Genomic DNA, 21,553 nt, shown 5'->3' with positions numbered 1-21,553 from the left:
CTTTTGCAATAAGAGAAAAGAAAGAAGATGCCTTGAGGAACTCATGTGAGAAATGGTCTTTGGTTTAATACATTAAAAACTTCTGGCAGCTTTACAGGGATTAAGGGGAAAATTGCTTGGTGTACATGTGTAAGAAAATCTGTTAGCAATAACACAAAATAAAAAGCTTAAACATTTTTTCTTGTAATTCTAGTACCTCAATTGATAACTAAGCAAACTAGTTTAGGCAACAGATAAACTTGTAAAGGTCACTGTTTTAAAGGTCATTGTATCTTATTTTCTCACTGTTTAAAGGGTTTCTGCTACTTCTCTATGAGACACAGGATAATGGTAAAAATGATACAAAGACAGCAACGAAGTAGGTGCTTATAAAACCAAGGCAGAATGCGATTTAAACTAAGAGTTTATGTATAGATTTTCATTTTAGTTACTACATGAAAACTTTTGACTAAAACAAAAATGCAGAGCAAAAATATACTGCTTCCTTCAATCCCAACATCTACTATGAAAGTGGTCAACTATAAAACATTATACGAATATTGTTTACTATTACTTCTCTGGCCTAAAAACCTTCACGGTATTAACTTAAACAAACCACCCGCCAGCAGGTTCCCCTCCCACCAAGTCCTGGATCTGAATGAGTATAGTGGAAATATACTTCCTCATCTTATTTCCCTCTAGATTTCCTCAAATGACATCACTGGCTCTTTCAGCTTTTTCCAGAATAAACTAACTCTAACTCTCTTTCAACTCTCTCAGCGTCTTGACTATTTCCAGCTCACTGCTCTCCAGTCTCAATAAACCATCCATCCTTGCTTTCCGGGGATGAGCATCCATCCCATGGTTGTACTTCCTTCCCCGCCCAGCCTCGACTCCAGGGTGCATCACTGCAACCTCTCTCTCTACCTGCTTCCTCAACATACCAGAGTCCTCCTCCTTCTACTATCCTGCAGCCCCAACCTGAAACATGTGTTTTCTCTGTTCTTACACTTGGACAGCCAAAATTGGGGGCAGGGGGACAAAAGGCAAACTGGGAGTGTGCTCTCAGAATGACTTTGCCTGTCCTTAATCAATTTTCTTCTCATCCCCATGATGACTACTCAAAATACCCACATAGTCTGCCAAGCGTCCTACCCTGCCTGCATCCTTTTCAAATGATCTTGTCTCTTATTTCACTCAGAAAATTATGACTCTGAACCCCCTCAACTTCTGCCCCCATACCTACAAGCAGGGATTGATCCAGGTATTGAAGGAATCAACATTTATTCAAATAGTAGAGAGAGGGGAGGTTCCTTTAAAAAAAAAAAACCACAAAACCACAAACATCAAATTAGGTACTAAAATGAAAGTGATTCAGAATGAGAAAAGATATCACAATAAATTACTGGAGTCTTAGAAATTTTGATACCTTTCTTCTGGGATTTCATTAGCTAATTTGTCAGAAATGCTTACATAGAAATACTTCAGGATTACACTCTGGTGTTCCTCCCTCCCTAAGACATTACAACTCCTAGTAACTCCTAGCACTCACAGGGGCCCATGCAAGTAAGGCACCCTCAAGCCTACGCTTCCTAATATCACAGGAAATCTACACTGGCCGACTTGCATATCTTTATCTGCATCGCCTTCTCCAGATTCCAAATGGATTTTTATCTGCACTGTTCTTTCCTGTTTCTGAGGAAAAGGTCTCATCCCTTTTTCAAAGGGAAATGTACCATCTATGTTCTAGATATCATTTTTTCCCTTCCATGTGGACCTTGATTCATTATCTGTCTTTCTCTTCTTAATTTTCACACACTCCCTCTCTATCAGCTCTTTCTACTCCTCGCCCCTAAATACTGGATGTCCAATATGCTCCCATCAAAACACAAAAACAAACAATTGGAAAAAAAAAAGTAAAACCTCAGTCTACCCAAGTGCCCTCCAGCTATTGCCACTTCTCTCACCTCCCTTTCCTAAGATTCTTTCCCCAGTGTGTCTTCCTCCAGCGCTGAAACAGCCCTCCCCAAGGTCACCAGTCAGTGACATCTTTGCTGCTAAATCCGCTTTTCAGTCACCATCTTACTGTCTTTGTCTAAAGCATTTGACTACTCCCTCCTTGTCTCCTCTAGCTACTATGACACCTGGTTTTCTAGTTTGATTCCCCTATTACTGGCTGCTCCATCCCATTACTCATTCAACAAAGAGTTATTCAGTTATTGAGCATCTACCACCTGTCAGTGATGGACACCTGAGATGTGAATAAAGCAGCACAACTCCCTGCTCTTACTGAGCTTACAGTTGTCTCTGCTGCCTCTACCCAGCCCTTAAATATTAGTGTTTCAGTGGGTTCCGCCTGTGCTCTTCTATTTTCCTCATGTTATATTCTCGTGCTAAATAATTTCAGTGTTTTCATCACAAAGCTTTACCTGTAAGCTTTTGATTCCCAAGTCTCTATAACTAACTCAAGTCTCTCTGCTAAGCACATATATTCAACTGCCTAATGCATATTTGCACCTTGAAGCACCACAAACACCTAAAACCCAGGATGTCTAAAGTCAAATCATCATACTCTAGAAATCAAATATCCCAAGACCATTTATTACTAAACCATAGTTTCCCTATTGATTAGAAATGACTTTTCCCTACACCAAGGTCTAATCTACCTAGGGTCCATTTCTGGAGAATTCTGTTCCACTAACATATTTGTCTAACCCTGCATCAATAATATAACACCTTTCTTAATTATTATACCTTTAAAATAAGCCTTGATAGGTTCTAGAGTGAGTACCCCTGCCCCCATTCTTGGCAGGATTATCTTGGCTATTGGGAATTATTTTTTTTGGCAATCTCCTCCATTTTTAATTTTTTTAATTTTTAAATTTTATTTTATTTATTTTTTTATACAGCATGTTCCCATTAGTTATCCATTTTATACATATTAGTGTTTATATGTCAATCCCAATCTCCCAATTCATCACACCAACACCAACACTCCCCCACCGCTTTGCCCCTTGGTGTCCATACGTTTGTTCTCTACGTCTGTGTCTCAATTTCTGCCCTGCAAACTGGTTCATCTGTACCATTTTTCTAGGTTCCACATATATGCATTAATATACAATAGTTGTTTTTCTCTTTCTGACATACTTCACTCTGTATGACAGTCTCTAGATTCATCCACGTCTCTACAAATGACCCAATTTCATTCCTTTTGATGGTTGAGTACTATTCCATTGTATATATGTACCACATCTTCTTTAACCATTCGTGTGCTGATAGGCATTTAAGTTGCTTCAATGACCTGGTTATTGTAAATAGCACTGCAATGAACATCAGGGTGCATGTGTCTTTTTGAATTGTAGTTTTCTCTGGGTATATGCCCAGTAGTGGGATTGCTGGGTCACATGGTAATTCTATTTTTAGTTTTTGAAGGAACCTCCATACTGTTCTCCATAGTGGCTGTATCCATTTACATTCCCACCAACAGTGCAAGAGGGTTCCCCTTTCTCCACACCATCTCCAGCAGTTATTATGTGTAGATTTTCTGATGATGCCCATTCTAACTGGTGTGAGGTGATACCTCATTGTAGTTTTGATTTGCATTTCTCTAATAATTAGTGATGTTGAGCAGCTTTTCATGTGCTTCTTGGCCATCTGTATGTCTTCTTTGGAGAAATGTCTATTTAAGTCTTCTGTCCATTTTTTGATTGGGTTGTTTGCTTTTTTTAATATTAAGCTGCATTAGCTGTTTATATATTTTAGAGATTAATCCTTTGTCTGTTGACTGGTTTGCAAATATTTTCTCCCATTCTGAGGGTTGTCTTTTCGTCTTGTTTGTAGTTTCCTTTGCTTTGCAAAAGCTTTTAAGTTTCATTAGGTCCCATTTGTTTATTTTTGTTTTTATTTCCATTACTCTAGGAGGTGGATCAAAAAAGATCCTGCTGTGATTTATGTCAAAGAGTGTTCTTCCCATGTTTTCCTCTAAGAATTTTATAGTGTCCGGTCTTACATTTAGGTCTCTAATCCATTTTGAGTGTATTTTTGTGTATGGTGTTAGGGAGAGTTCTAACTTCATTCTTTTTCATGTAGCTGTCCAGTTTTCCCAGCACCACTTATTGAACAGACTGTCTTTTCTCCATCCTATATCCTTGCCTCCTTTGTCATAGATTAGTTGACCATAGGTGTGTGGGTTTATCTCTGGGCTTTCTATCCTGTTCCATTGATCTATATTTCTGTTTCTGTGCCAGTACCATATTGTCTTGATTGATGTAGCTTTGTAGTATAGTATGAAGTCAGGGAGTCTGATTCGCCAGCTCCGTTTTTTTCCCTCAAGACCGCTTTGGCTATTCAGGGTCTTTTGTGTCGCCATACAAATTTTAAGATTTTTTGTTCTAGCTCTGTAAAAAAATGCCATTGGTAATTTGATAGGGATTGCATTCAATCTGTAGATTGCTTTGGGTAGTATATTCATTTTCACAGTATTGATTATTCCAGTCCAAGTACATGGAATATCTCTCCATCTGTTTGTATCATCTTTAATTTCTTTCAGCAGTGTCTTATAGTTTTCTGCATACAGGTCTTTTATCTCTCTAGGTAGGTTTATTCCTAGGTATTTTATTCTTTTTCTTGCAATGGTAAAAAGAAGTGTTTCCTTAATTTCTCGTTCAGATTTTCCAGCATTAGTGTATAGGAATGCAAGAGATCTGTGCATTAATTTTTTATCCTGCAACTTTACCAAATTCACTGATTAGCTCTAGTAGTTTTCTGGTGGCATCTTTAGGATTCTCTATGTATAGTATCATGTCATGTGCAAACAGTGACAGTTTTACTTCTTCTTTTCCAATTTGTATTCCTTTTATTTCTTTTTCTTCTCTGATTGCCGTGGCTAGAACTTCCAAAGCTATGTCGAATAACAGTTGTGAGAGTGGACATCCTTGTCTTGTTCCTGATCTGAGAGGAAATGCTTTCAGTTTTTACCATTGAGAATGATGTTTGCTGTGGGTTTGTTTTTTAATTCTTCTAGGTCTCTGTTAAACATTTCTTGCATCTTCTCGATCTTTGCCTCCATTCTTTTTCCGAGGTCCTGGATCATCTTCACTATCATTTTTCTGAATTCTTTCTCTGGAAGGTTGCCTATCTCCACTTCATTTAGTTGTTTTTCTGGGATTTCATCTTGTTCCTTCATCTGGTACATAGCTCTCTGCCTTTTCATCTTATCTATCTTTCTGTGAATGTGGTATTTGTTCCACAGGCTGCAGGATTGTAGTTCTCCTTGTTTCTGCTGTTTGCCCTCGCTATTGGGTTTTTTATTGGAACTGAATTGAATTTACAGATTAGTTTGGAGAGAACTGTTATCATGTGGGGTGCCTCCATTCATGAAAGGTGTATCTTCAATTCTTCTTTTAGATCTTTTGTAATTTTCTCCACAAAGGTCATGCATGGTTTTTCTTTGTTTCTTCTTTTCATGGAAAATTTCAAATGTATACAAATAGAGACAGAATAATAAACTCAACCCCATCACTCAGCTTCAAAAATTGTCAACACATGGTCAATCTTGTTTCATCTACACCTGCTCTATCCAATAGAACTTCTGCATGATAGACATTTCCTATTTATACACCACTAGTGTGAAAATATGCTAATGTGACTGAGGAACTGAAATTTCAGTCTTTTAAGTTTTAATTAATTTTAATTTAAATACCCACATGGTTAGTGGCTATGGTACTGAACAGTGAAATCTATACTGTAACCCACATTCACTTCCCACCACCATAACACTCAATTATTTTGAAGCAAATCCATAATGTCATGTAATATATAACCTGTAAATACTGTAGAATGTTACTGATGGTTAAAAAAAAATTAACCATCATTATGTCCCCCTTGAAAAAAATTCCTTAGTATCATCAAATATCCAACAAATGTTTCAATTATTTCATAAACTTCTGTTATGCATTATTGGCCTGTTAGAATTAGGATCTAAACAAGGTCCACATATTGCATTTGGTTGCTAATGTGCCTCTTTTTTTTTTTTTGCGGTACGCGGGCCTCTCACTGTTGTGGCCTCTCCCGTTGCGGAGCACAGGCTCCGGAGGTGCAGGCTCAGCAGCCATGGCTCACGGGCCCAGCCGCTCCGCAGCATGTGGGATCTTCCTGGACCAGGGCACGAACCCGTGTCCCCTGCATCGGCAGGCGGACTCTCAACCACTGTGCCACCAGCGAAGTCCAATGTGCCTCTTTTTAGAGTCACTTATTTTTACTTTAATTTAATTTATTTATTTATTTGTTTGTTTGTTTATGGCTGCATTGGGTCTTCGTTGCTGTGCGCAGGCTTTCTCTAGTTGCGGCGAGCTGGTGCTACTCTTCCTGTGGTGCGCAGGCTTCTCATTGTGGTGGCTTCTCTTGTTGCAGAGTATGGGCTCTAGGTGCGTGGGCTCAGTAGTTGTGGCTCGTGGCTCTAGAACACAGGCTCAGTAGCTGTGGTGCACGGGTTTAGTTGCTCTGCAGCATGTGGGATCTTGCCGGACCAGGGTTCGAACCCGTGTCCCTTGCATTAGCAGGCAGATTCTTAACCACTGTACTACCAGGGAAGTCCCAGAGTCACTTATTTTTTAAATTACTGTTTAGAGTTTCTTTTTTCTTGAATTAGTCTTGATAATATCTATTTTTCAAGAAAATGGGCATTTAAGTTTTCAAAATCATTAGCATAAAGCTGTTCATGCTATTCCTATGATCTTTTTATCCCAAAATTGCCTACCTTTTTTGTTCCTAGCATTATTTGTGCCTCTTCTTTTTTACTCTTGAGCAGTCTTATAAAAGCTTATTAATAGAAAAAAATCATTTATTAATTTTTATCATCTACTGCTTTTGCTGAGCATCTATTTTATTTTGGTTTTTTTTCTATTTCTGCTCTTCACTATTTTCTTCTTTCTTTGGATTCACTCTGTTCTTTTTGCAACTTCTTCAGTAATACTTAACATATTATGAGCATTTCCTGCTGTTTCATAAATGCATTTAAGACCATAAATTCCCCTCTAAGTTTTGCTTTACTTCAATTTCACAAGTCCTGATACTTCCACTGTGATTTTCTCTAATCCACGGATTAGTTTGTTTTTAGTCTCTAAACATACAAAATTTCTAAAGATTATCTTTTTATTGTGCTATATGACATAGATTCTTTGGAATTATGGAGACTTGCTTTGTTACCTAGTTGCAATCAATATTTATAAATGTATCATATAAACTTACTCTTCGTTATGGGCAAAATTTAGTAAATCCATTATATCAAGCTTGTTAACTATGTTGTATAAAAAGGGATTCAACCCTACCCATTTGGAACCCAGAATGCGGCTGGTTAATAACCAAGTAAAGGTTTTGATTCCTGAAAGCTTAATGGAAGAAGTGTTTAGCTCTTTCCATCAGAACACCCACTATGGGAGGGACGCCACCCTATAATGGATACAAGATTTTATTCAAGGACCTATTATGTCCAGGACTGTTCAAAGGGTTATACAGAAGTACTTGACTTGTGTTAAAAATAACACCAGAAATAGGCCTCCTCCCCCTCATATGGAATTCAGGAGGTGGGGGGTGGTGAGGGGGGAAGCCCAGGGAAAGACTGGCAGGTAGATTTCATGGTTATGCCCAAGACTAAAGGAAACTTTCATTATCTACTGGTAATGGTAGACACTTTTACAAGCCGAGTGAAAGCACTCCTGTGTCAGACAGAAAGGGCTTCTGAGGGAATGAAGTCCTTACTTAAAGAAATAATTCCCAGGTTTGGACTCTCCAGCTCAATTCAGAGTGACAACAGATGAGCTTTTGTTGACAGTAGTACACAAGGGGTTTCAGAGCAACCTGGAATAAAATGGAATTCCCAGTCAACTGGGAAAATGGAGAAGAGGAATTATACTTTGAAAGGACTGTAGACAAAATCTGTCAAAAAACTGATTTAACATGGGACAAAATATTGTCACTTGCACTGTTTAGAATCAGGGTGGCCCCTAGAAGCAGACTCCAATTGAGTCCTTATGAGATACTGTACAAGAGACCATTCCTCTATTCTGAGTTGCTAGGCAGACAAATTTCTGATCAGAAGTAAAAGAATTAGATACTATGAGGTATGTACAAACACTGGAATTAGTTTTGAATGCTATTCATAGATTTGCCAATAACAGGATGAAGTACCCTACAGATTTCCCCCATCATCAGATGAAACCTGGGGAAGAGGGAGCTTTGAAAAACCTGGAAAGAAGTACTCCCAGAAAACCAACCACAACCCCAGTGGGTGGGGCCTTATCAGGTTTTGCTAGTAACTAACTCTTCTGTCAAACTTGAAGATGTTAAGCTTCGGATACACTCCCAAGTGAAGGGGCGACCCCTCTTGCCCATCACCACAATAAAGGAGAAAACTGCTGCTGAAAGCCATTAACAGATCTTGAAGTCCTCTTTAGAAGAAACAGTAAGAAACAACGGGGATGGCTCCTTACATTAAGGTAAGGACTGTAATTTTTCTGTTGCTGGAGGAAAGTCATATTATCTGTGTACCAAAACCCTGCCTTTGTTTGATCCTGGAGGCTAGTTCTGACTCCTTCTCAAGATAGTTACTTTACTCCTTCACTATAATTACAGTACTCTGGAACTGAAGTACCCACTTCTTTCACACTCGCATTCAGACCTAGAAAATAATGGCGAAAAGGCCAAGTACCTCCTCTGGGAACAGGCCTATGTAAACCCCCAGCAAAGCTTGTTGAGCATGCTGATCCAACTTGAAGCCAAAGTGGCAAGTAAGCAATGGTCCACTATACTGGGGTGCAGAAAGCCAGAAAGCCAAGCTTTGGAAAACCTACGGCCCCACCCTGGGCGATGGGATATTTTGAGCAGTAACTGTAAGTTACACCACTGCGCCTTGATGGCCTCAGCTCCCTGGATTAATAAAAAGGAGCTATATCAGGTAGTACAACTGGTAGGCAAAGGGGACAGGAACATTTTCCAGAGACAGCACATACTGCCTATGGGAAGCCACTGGGCCCTGGTGAATAATGAAGCTGTGCCCCACATTTGGACCAAGTCTCCATGTTGTGCTGCACTTTGAAAAGCAACATTTGGTTCTGCCCTCAAACCCAGTGGGACTCAGAGACCACTCTGACTTGGCCTACAAGAAAGACCCCCATACAAGATAACACATGGTGGGCTTCCCTGGTGGCGCAGTGGTTGAGAGTCTGCCTGCCGATGCAGGGGACACGGGTTTGTGCCCCGGTCCGGGAGGATCCCACATGCCGCAGAGCGGCTGGGCCCATGAGCCATGGCCGCTGAGCCTGCGCCTCTGGAGCCTGTGCTCCGCAACAGGAGAGGCCACAACAGTGAGAGGCCCGCATACCGCAAAAAAAAAAAAGGTAACATATGGTATATGGGAAAAGGAACGTTCCACTGAGAAAGAGTCAGTAATAAGACAGGCGTTCTATCTGATGGGTATTGTAACAATAACACCTTTAGTATGAATGACACAGGAATTTGGTGCAATTATGGTACAGTCAGGAAACTGTAATGTAAAAAAATAAATGTATGGTAACACTGATGTAGGTGACTATATGTACAGGAACTGGAACTAACTCCCCCACCCCCCACTCTACTGTGTAAGTTGAGGACAGTTGGATTGGAGGAAAAATCTGAACTAGTCCAGCAGGTCTTGCAAGAGAGTGCTAAAGAATTCCACCGAGTACAGATAATGGTAGACAAGGGAGAAAAGAGAATAGTGCAACGAACAAGAGACTATGCAAACACTGTTCAGGAATCATCGGTTGGTTTTCTTCTTTTCCAGTCCGTGGGAAATTTTATTACATTAAAGAGAAGGCTGCTCTCTTTCTGACAGTCATTCTCTCATTTTTCTTACAGAAATGTTATTGTAAGAGAAGGATATGGCAAGCTAAGAAAAAGAAATTTTAATGTTAAGCCCTGAGGCATCACCTGGTCACCTCACCACCTACCAAACAGAAAATTGTGCACAAGCTGATCACATTTCCCAGGGCCACCTCCCTCACCTTGCCTTTAAAACCCCTTCCCTGGACTTCCCTCATGGCACAGTGGTTAGGAATCTGCCTACCAATGCAGGGGACACGGGTTCAAGCCCTGGTGCAGGAAGATCTCACATGCCATGGAGCAACTAAGCCTGTGCACCACAACCACTCAGCCCACGTGCCACAACTACTGAAGCCCACACGCCTAGAGCCTGCGCTCCACAATAAGAGAAGCCACTTCAATGAGAAGCCCACGCATTACACTGAAGAGTAGCCCCCGCTCGCCGCAACTAGAGAAAGCCCGTGCGCAGCAACAAAGACCCAACACAGCCAGAAATTAATTAATCAGTTAATTAATTAATTAAAAAAACCCTTTTTTTTAATGGCTTCCCTGAAAGCCATCACAGAGTTAGGGTCTTCTGACCATTAGAGGCGCCTGTACTACTTTCTTGGTATCTCACAATAAATGCTGTACTTTCCTTCACCACAACCTGGGCCAGCAGACTAGGTTCACTGTATGTGAGGTGAGTGGACCCAAGTTTGGTTCAGTAACACACACTTAAACAGCACGTACAAAATCTCATGCCCTCTGGGACCCAGGGCAGAAGCAGTAATTTGAAGGGAGCCTGGGTCAGACCTACATGCTGATCTTGGAGAATCTCCCACAGAGGCAGGAGAAATATAATATAATATAATAACCAGAAAATATAAACCAGCTTTACAAAAAATGTTAAAGTGACTTCTCTAAGCGAAAAAGAAAACTCCACAACTAGAAACATTAAAATTACGAAAGAAAAAGCTCATTGTATAGACAAATATACAGTAAAGGCAGCAGATCATCCACACACAAAAAGCTATAGGAAGGTTAAAAGACAAAAGTAGTAAAATCATCTGTATCCACAATAAGCAGCTAAGGGATACACAAAACAATTGGATGTAAAATATGATGTCAAAAACAGTAATCATAGGCACAGGGGCCTATGATTAAGCCCTGGGGCATCATTTGGTCACCTCACCTCCTACCAAACAGAAAATTGTGCACAAGCTGACCACATTCCCCAGGGCCCCCCCCTCACCTTGCCTTTAAAACCCCTTCCCTGGACTTCCCTGGTGGTGCAGTGGTTAAGAATCTGCCTGCCAATGCAGGGGACACAGGTTCGAGCCCTGTGCTTAATCATAGGCACATCTCTTGAAATGAAGAGATCAGCAACTTGAAACAATCACACACTATATATAGATTGTTATACATAAACCACATGATAACAACAAACCAAAAATCTATGATACACACACAAAAAAAGAGAAAGGAATCCAAGCAAAACACTAAAGACAGTCATCAAATAACAAGAAGCGAATAAGAAAGGAACAAAAAACAACTACAAAAAACAAGCTAAAAACAATTACCAAAACGGCAATAAAGACATACATATCAATAATTACTTAAAATGTAAGTGAACTAAGTGGTCCCATCAAAAGACACAGAGTGGATGAGTGGATTCAAAAACAAGACCTGCATATATGTTGCCTACAAGAGACTCATGGTAGATCTAAAGACATGCAAAGACTGAAAGTGAGGGGATAGTAAAAGGTATTCCATGCAAATGGAAAGAACAGAAAGCCAGGGTAATGATATTTAAATGAGACAAAATAGACTTTAAAACAAAGACTGTTACAGGAGACAAAGAAGGACATTACATAATGAATAAGGGAATCAATCCAAGAACATTTAACAATTATAAATATATATGCACCCAACATAGGAGCATTTACATACATAAAGCAAATATTAACAGACGTAAAGGGAGAAATCAACGGTAATAATAGTAGGGGACTTCAACACCCCACTTCCATCAATAGAGAGATCATCCAGACAGAAAATCAATAAGGAAATACTGGCCTTAAATGACACATTACACCAGATGGACTATATATACATATATAAAACATTCCATCCAAAAGCAGAAGAATGTACGTTCTTTCCAAGTATACATGGAACATTCACCAAGATAGATCACATGCCAGGCCAGAAAACAAGCTTCAGTGAATTTTTAAAAAGATCAAGCATCTTTTCTGACCACAACTCTATAAGACTAGAAATCAACTACAAGGGACTTCCCTGGTGGTGCAGTGGTTAAGAATACGCCTGCCAATGCAGGGAACACGGGTTCAAGCCCTGGTCCGGGAAGATCCCACATGCCACAGAGCAACTAAGCCCATGTGCCACAACTACTGAACCTGCGCTCTAGAGCCCACAAAAGCTACAACTACTGAAGCCCGCACGCCTAGAGCCCATGCTCCACAACAAGAAAAGCCACTGGAATCAGACACCCGTGCACCTCAATGAAGAGCAGCCCCTGCTCACCACAATTAGAAAAAGCCCATGCACCTCAATGAAAAGTAGCCCCTGCTCTCCACAACTAGAAAAATCCCACATGCAGCAACAAAGACCCAACACAGCCAAAAATAAATAACTAAATAAATTTATTACAAGAAAAAAAATCAACTACAAGAAAAAAACTGCATAAAACCTCCACAAATGTGTAGAGGCTAAACAATATGCTACTAAACAACCAATGGATCGCTGAAGGAATCAAAGAGGAAATCAGAAAAATACCTGGAGGCTAATGAAAACAAAAACACAATGATCCAAAATCCATGAGACGCAGCAAAAGCAATTCTAAGAGGGAAGTTTATAGCAATACAAGATTACCACAGGAAACAAGAAAGAAAACAAATAAACAACCTAACCTTACACCTAAAGGAACTAGAAAAAGAAGAACAAACAAAACCCAAAATTAGTAGAAGGAAAGAAATCATAAAGATCAGAGCATATTTAAATGAAATACAGACTAAGAAAACAATAGAAAAGATCAATGAAACTAAGAGCTGGTTCTTAGAAAAGCTAAACAAAATCAATAAACCTTTAGCTAGACTCGTCAAGAAAAAAAGAGGGTCCAAATCAATAAAATTAGAACTCAGACGCTACAACTGACACCGCAGAAATACAAAGGATCATAAGAGACTACTATGCACAACTGTATGTCAATAAAATGGACAACCTAGAAGAAACAGACAAATTCCTAGTAATGTACAATCTCCCAAGATTGAACCAGGAAGAAATAGAAAATATGGACAGACCAATTACCAGTAATGAAATTGAATCAGTAATTTTTAAAAAAACCTCTCAATGAACAAAAGTCCAGGACCAGATAGCTTCACAGGTGAATTCTACCAAACATTTAGAGAAGAGTTAACACCTACCCTTTCAAACTATTGCAAAAAACTGCAGAGGAAGGAATGTTTCCCAACTCATGCTACAAGGCCAGCATCACCCTGATACCAAAACCAAACAAAGATATCACAAAACAATAATGTTACAGACCAATATCACCGATGAACACAGATGCAAAAATTCTCAACAAAATATTAGGAAACCGAATCCAACAGTACATTGAAAAGATCATATACCATGATCAAGTGGCATTTATCCCAGGGAGGCAAGGATTTTTCAATACCCACAAATCAATCAATGTGATACATCACATTAACAAACTGAAGAATAAAAACGATATGATCACCTCAATAGATGCAGAAAAAGCTTCTGACAAAATGCAACATCTATTTATGATTGAAAAAAACACTCCAGAAAGTGGGTATAGAGGAAACATACCTCAACATTTCCTCTAAGATCAGGAACAAGACAAGGATGCCTGCTCTCTCCACTTTTATTCAACATAGTTTTGGAAGTCCTAGCCACAAGAAAGAGATAAGAAAAAGAAATAAAGGGAATCGAAATTAAAAGGGAAGAAGTAAAACTGTCACTGTTTACAGATAACATGACACTTCAGACATAGAAATTACCAAGATGCCTACTACAGCTCATTAATGAATTCAATAAAGCTACAGGATACAAAATTAATATACACAAATCTGTTGCATTTCTATCCACTAACAATGAACTGTCAGAAAGAGATATTAAGGAGACAATCCCATTTACAATAGCATCAAAAAGAATTTAAAACCTAGGAATAAACCTGAGGTAAAAGACCTGTACTCAGAAAACTATAAGACACTAATGAAAGAAACATAAGATGACACAAACAGATGGAAAGATATACCATATTCATGGATTGGAATAATTAATATTGTTAAAAGGACCATACTACCCAAGGCAATCTACAAATTCAATCAAATCCCTATCAAAATACAAATGGCATTTTTCACAGAACTAGATCAAATAATTTAAAAATTGTATAGAAACAAAAAAGACCCTAAATAGCCAAAACAATCTTGAGAAGGAAAAACAGAGCTGGAGGAATCACATCCCTGACTTCAGACTATACTACAAAGCTACAGTAATCAAAGCAGTATGGTACTGGCACAAAAGAGACATAGATCAACAGAACAGAATACAGAGCCCAGAAATAAACCCACATACTTACGGTCAAATAATCTATGGCAAAAGAGGCAAGAATATACAATGGGGAAAAGATAGTCTCTTCAATAATTGGCACTGAGAAAACTGGACAACTACATGTAAATGAATGAAATTAGAACATTTTCTAACATCATATACAAAAATAAACCCCAAATGGATTAAAGACCTAAATGTAAGACTTGAAACCATAAAACCCGTAGAAGAAAACACTGACGGAATACTCTTTGACATAAATTGTAGCAATATTTTTTTTGAATCTGTCCCCTAAGGCAAAGGAAACAAAAGCAAAAACAAACAATTGGGACCTGATTAAATGTAAAAGCTTTTGCACAGCAAAGGAAAACATCAACAAAATGAAAAGACAACCTACCGAATGGAAGAAAATATTTGCAAATAATATGACCTATAAGGGGTTAATATCCAAAATATATAGACAGCTCATACAGCTCAACATTTCAAAACACCCAATTAAAGAATGCAGAAGACATGAATAGACATTTCTTCCATAGAAGATACACAGATGGCCAACAGGCACATAAAAAAATTCTCAACTGAGAGAAATGTAAATAAAAACCACAATGAGATATCACCTCACACCTGTCAGAATGGCTATCATCAAAAAGAACACAAATAATAAATGCTGGCAAGGAAGTGGAGAAAAGGGAACCCTCATACACTGTTGGTGAGAACGTAGATTGGTGCAGCTACTGTCGAAACAGTTGGGAGGTTGCTCAAAAACTAAAACAGGGGCTTCCCTGGTGGCGCAGTGGTTAAGACTCCATGCTCCCAATACAGGGGGGTCGGTTTCGATCCCTGGTCAGGGAACTAGCTCCCACATGCATGCCACAACTAAGAAGCCCATCTGCCGCAACTAAGGAGCACACGGGCCGCACCTAAGGAGCTGGTGAGCAGCAACTAAGGAGACTGCCTGCTGCAACTAAGACCTGGTGCAATCAAATGAATAAATAAATAAATAAATATTTTTTGTAAAAACCTTAGAACTATCATATGATCCATCAACTACACTCCTGGGTATATATCCAAATAAAACTAAAATGCTAATTCAAAAAGATACATGCACCCCAATGTTCATAGCAGCATTGTTTACAATAGCCAAGATATAGAAGCAACCTAAGTGTCCATCAACAGATGAATGGATAAAGAAGACGTGGTATATATACAATGGAATAATATTCAGCCTTAAAAAAGGATGAGATTTTGGACTTCCCTGGTGGCCCAGTGGTTGGGAGTCCGCCTGCCAATGCAGGGGACGCAGGTTCGTGCCCCGGTCCAGGAGGATCCCACATGCCGCGGAGCGGCTGGGCCCGTGGGCCATGGTTGCTGAGACTGCGTATCTGGGGCCTGTGCTCCACAACAGGAGAGGCCGCAACAGTGAGAGGCCCACGTACCGCAAAAAAAAAAAAAAAAAGGATGAAATTTTGCCATTTGCAACAACATGGATGGACCTGGAGGGTATTATGCTTAGTGAAATAAATCAGACACAGAAAGACAAATACTGCATGTTATCACTTATATGTAGACTCTAAAAAACAAAACAAACTAGTGATTATAATAAAAAAGAGACTTACAGATATAGAAAATAAACTAGTGGTTACCAGTGGGGAGAGGGAATATGGAGAGGCAATATAGGGGTACGGGATTAAGAGGTACAAACTACCATATGTAAAATAAATAAGCTACAAGTATATACAGTGCAGCACAGGGATTATAGCCAATATTTTATAACTATAAGTGCAGTATCCTCTAAAAAATTTTGAATCATTGAGACTGGTTCAAGTTGGTGGAGTAGAAGGACGTGTGCTCACTCCCTCTTGTGAGAGAACCGATCACAACCAACTGCCGAATAATCATCAACAGGAAGACACTGGAACGCACCAAAAAAGATACCCCACATCCACAGACAAAGGAGAAGCCACAATGAGACGGTAGGAGGGGTACAACCACAATAAAATCAAATCCCAAAACTGCTGCGTGAGTGACTCACAAACTGGAGAACACATATACCACAGAAGTCCACCCACTGAAGTGAAGGTTCTGAGCCCCACGTCAGGCTTCCCAACCTGGGGTCGGGCAACAGGAGGAGGAATTCCTAGAGAATCAGGCTTTGAAGGCTAGCGGGATTTGATTGCAGGACTTTGGCTGGACTGGGGGAAACAGACTCCACTCTTGGAGGGCACACACAAAGTAGTACGTGCATCGGGACCCGGGGGAAGGAGCAGTGACCCCACAGGAGACTGAACGAGACTTACCTGCTAGTGCTGGAGGGTCTCCTGCAGAGGCAGGGAGTGGCTGTGGCTCACTGTGGGGACAAGGAAACTGGCAGCAGAAGTTCTGGGAAGTACTCCTTGGCATGAGCCCTCCCAAAGTCTGCCATTAGCCGCATCAAAGAACCGGGTAGGCTCCAGTACTGGGTCGCCTCAGGCGAAACAACCAACAGGGAGGGAACCCAGGCCAACCCATCAGATTAAAGTTTTACTGAGCTCTGCCCACCAGAGCAACACCCACCTCTAACCACCACCAGTCCCTCCCATCAGGAAACTTGCATAAGCCTGTTAGATAGCCTCATCCAACAGCCGGCAAACAACAGAAGCAAGAAGAACAACAAATCTGCAGCCTCTGGAAGGAGAACCACATTGACAGAAAGATAGACAACATGAAAAGGCAAAGGACTTTGTACCAAATGAAGGAACAAGATAAAACCCCAGAAAACCAACTAAATGAAGTGGAGATAGGCAACCTTCCAGAAAAAGAATTCAGAATAATGATAGTGAAGATGATCCAGGACCTCGGATAAAGAATGGAGGCAAAGATCGAGAAGATGCAAGAAATGTTTAACAAAGACCTAGAAGAATTAAAGAACAAACAGAGATGAACAATACAATAATTAAAATAAAAAATACACTAGAAAGAATCAATAGCAGAATAACTAAGGCAGAAGAACGGATAAGCGACTGGGAAGACAGAAGGGTGGAATTCACTGACACGGAACAGAATAAAGAAAAATGAATGAAAAGAAATGAAGACAACCTAAGAGACCTCTGGGACAACATTAAATGCAACAACATTCACATTACAGGGGTCCCAGAAGGAGAAGAGAAAGAGAAAGGACCCAAGAAAATATCTGAAGAGATTATAGTTGAAAACTTCCCTAACATGGGAAAGGAAATAGCCACCCAAGTCCAGGAAGCGCAGAGAGTCCCAGGCAGGATAAACCCAAGGAGAAACACACCGAGACACACAGTAATCAAATTGACAAAAATTAAAGACAAAGCAAAATTATTGAAAGCAACAAGCAAAAAATGACAAATAACATACAAAGGAACACCCATAAGGTTAACAGCTGATTTCTCAGCAGAAACTCTATAAGCCAGAAGGGAGTGGCATGATATATTTAAAGTGATGAAAGGGAAGAACCTACAACCAAGATTACGCTACCCGGCAAGGATATCATTCAGATTCAATGGAGAAATAAAAAGCTTTACAGACAAGCAAAAGCTAAGAGAATTTAGCACCACCAAACCAGCTCTACAACAAATGCTAAAGGAACTTCTCTAAGTGGGAAACACAAGAGAAGAAAACAACCTACAAAAACAAATCCATAACAATTAAGAAAATGGTAATAGGAACAAACATATCGATAACTACCTTAAACATGAATGGATTAAATGCTCCAACCAAAAAACACAGGCTCAATGAATGAATACAAAAACAAGACCAATATATACGCAGTCTACAAGAGACCCACTTCAGACCCAGGGACACATACAGACTAAAAGTGAGGGGATGGAAAAAGATACTCCATGCAAATGGAAATCAAAAGAAAGCTGGAGTAGCAATACTCACATCAGATAAAATAGACCTTAAAATAAAGAATGTTACAAAAGAAAAGAAAGGACACTACAAAATGATCAAGGGATCAATCCAAGAAAAAGATATAACAATTATAAATATATATGCACCCAACACAGGAGCACCTAAATACATAGGGCGGGCTTCCCTGGTGGCGCAGTGGTTGAGAGTCCGCTTGCCGATGCAGGGGACACGGGTTCGTGCCCTGGTCCGGGAAGATCCCACATGCTGCGGAGCGGCTGGGTCCGTGAGCCATGGCCGCTGAGCCTGCGCTCTGCAACGGGAGAGGCCACAACAGTGAGAGGCCCGCGTACAGCAAAAAATAAATAAATTAAAAAATTAAAAAATAAATAAATACATAGGGCAACTGCTAACAGCTATGAAAGAGGAAACTGACAGTAACCCAACAACAGTGGGGGACTTTAACACCTCACTTACACCAATGGATAGATCATCCACACACAAGCTTTAAATGACACAATAGACCAGATAGATTTAATTGATATTTATAGGACATTTCATCCAAAAACAGCAGATTACACTTTCTTCTCAAATGCACATGGAACATTCTCCAGGATAAATCACATCTTGGGTCACAAATCAAGCCTCAGTAAATTTAAGAAAACTGAAATCATATCAAGCATTTTTTCTGACCACAACGTTATGAGATTAGAAATCAACTGCAGGGAAGAAAACGTAAAAAACACAAACACATGAAGGCTAAACAATACGTTACTAAATAACCAAGAGATCACTGGAGAAATCAAAGAGGAAATCAAAAGATACCTAGAGACAAATTACAACGAAAACATGACAATCCAAAACCTATGGGATGCAGCAAAAGCAGTTCTAAGAGGGAAGTTTATAGCTATACAAGCCTACCTCAAGAAAAAAGAAAAATCTCAAATAAACAACCTAACTTTACACCTAAAGGAACTAGAAAAAGAAGAACAAACAAAACCCAAAGTTAGTAGAAGGACAGAAATCATAAAGATCAGAGCAGAAATAAATGAAATAGAAACAAAGAAAACAATTGTAAAGATCAATAAAACTAAAAGCTGGTTCTTTGAGGAGATAAACAAAATTGACAAACCATTACCCAGACTCACCAAGAAAAAGAGGGAGAGGACTCAAATCAATAAAGTTAGAAATGAAAAAGGAGAAGTTACAACAGACACTGCAGAAATACAAAGTATCCTAAGAGACGATGACAAGCAACTCTATTCCAATAAAATGGACAAAGTGGAAGAAACGGACAAATTCTGAGAAAGGTATAACCTTCCAAGACTGAAGCAGGAAGAAATAAAATATGAACAGAACAATCACAAGCAATGAAATTGAAACTGTGATTAAAAATCTTCCAACAAACAAAAGTCCAGGACCAGATGGCTTCAGAGGTGAATTCTGTCAAACATTTAGAGAAGAGCTAACACCCATCATTCTCAAACTCTTCCCAAAAATTGCAGAGGAAGGAATACTCCCAAACTCATTCTATGAGGCCACCATCACCCTGATACCAAAACCAGACAAAGATACTACAAAAAAAGAAAATTACAGACCAACATCACTGATGAATATGGATGCAAAAATCCTCAACAAAATACTAGCAAACAGAATCCAACAACATATTAAAAGGATCACACACCATGATCAAGTGGGATTTATCCCAGGGATGCAAGGATTCTTCAATATACGCAAATCAATCAATGTGATACACCACACTAACAAATTGAGGAATAAAAACCATATGATCATCTCAATAGATGCAGAAAAAGCTTTTGACAAAATTCAACACCCATTAATGATAAAAACTCTCCAGAAAGTGGGCATAGAGGGAACCTACCTCAACATAATAAAGGCCATATACAACAAACCCACAGCAAACATCATTCTCAATGGTGAAAAACAAACCATATCCTCTAAGATCAGGAATGAGACAAGGACGTCCACTCTCACCACTATTATTCAACATAGTTTTGGAAGCCCTAGCCACGGCAACCAGAGAAGGAAAAGAAATAAAAGGAATACAAATTGGAAAAGAAGTAAAACTCACTTTGTAGATGACATGATACTATACATAGAGAATCCTAAAGATGCCACCAGAAAACTACTAGAGCTAATCAATGAATCTGGTAAAGTTGCATGATACAAGATTAGTGCCCAGAAATCTCTTGCATTCTTATACACTAATGATGAAACATCTGAACGAGAAATTAAGCAAACACTCCCATTTACCATTGCAACAAAAAGAGTAAAATACCTAGGAATAAACCTGCCTAGGGAGAAAGAAGACCTGTACGCAGAGAACTATAAGACACTGATGAAAGAAATTAAAGAGGATACAAACAGATGGAGAAATATTCCATGTTCTTGGATTGGAAGAATCAATACTGTGAAAATGAATATACTACCCAAAGCAATCTACAGATTCAATGCAATCCCGATCAAATTACCAATGGCATTTTTTACAGAACTAGAACAAAAAATCTTAAATTTGTATGGAGACACAAAAGACCCTGAATAGCCAAAGCAGTCTTGAGGAGCTGGAGGAATCAGACTCCTTGACTTCTGACTATACTACAAAGCTACATCAATCAAGACAACATGGTACTGGCCCAAAAACAGAAATATAGATCAATGGAACAGGATAGAAAGCCCAGAGATAAACCCACACACCTATGGTCAAGTAATCTATGACAAAGTAAGCAAGGATATACAATGGAGAAAAGACACTCTCTTCAGTAAGTGGTGCTGGGAAAATTGGACAGCTACATGTAAAAGAATGAAATTAGAACACTCCCTAACACCATACACAAAAATACACTCAAAATGTATTAGAGACCTAAATGTAACACTTCTCCAAGAAGACATACAGATGGCCAAGATGCACATGAAAAGCTGCTCAACATCACTAATTATCAGAGAAATGCAAATCAAAACTACAATGAGGGAGGGGGGACCTTGAAGATGGCGGAAGAGTAAGATGCGGAGATCACCTTCCTCCCCACAGATACACCAGAAATACATCTACACGTGGAACAACTCCCACAGAACACCTACTGAAGGCTGGCAGAAGACCTCAGACCTCCCAAAAGGCAAGAAACTCCCCATGTACCTGGGTAGGGCAAAAGAAAAAAAAAGAAAAAACAGAGACAAAAGAATAGGGACGGCACCTGCACCAGTGGGAGGGAGCTGTGAAGGAGGAAAAGTTTCCACACACTAGGAAGCCCCTTCGCGGGCGGAGACTGCG

At 39.6% G+C, this 21,553-nt stretch overlaps 1 protein-coding gene across 2 annotated transcripts in view; it reads right to left on the bottom strand.

The window, feature by feature from the left end:
* SERAC1 (serine active site containing 1) overlaps positions 1-21,553 on the bottom strand; it is an 87,300-nt gene that overhangs the window by 45,799 nt on the left and 19,948 nt on the right. The gene's annotated exons all lie outside the window — the stretch shown is intronic.

Source organism: Delphinus delphis, chromosome 14 (assembly GCF_949987515.2).
Source record: "Delphinus delphis chromosome 14, mDelDel1.2, whole genome shotgun sequence".
Taxonomy (NCBI): domain Eukaryota; kingdom Metazoa; phylum Chordata; class Mammalia; order Artiodactyla; family Delphinidae; genus Delphinus; species Delphinus delphis.
This window is presented reverse-complemented; position numbering and strand designations above follow the sequence as displayed.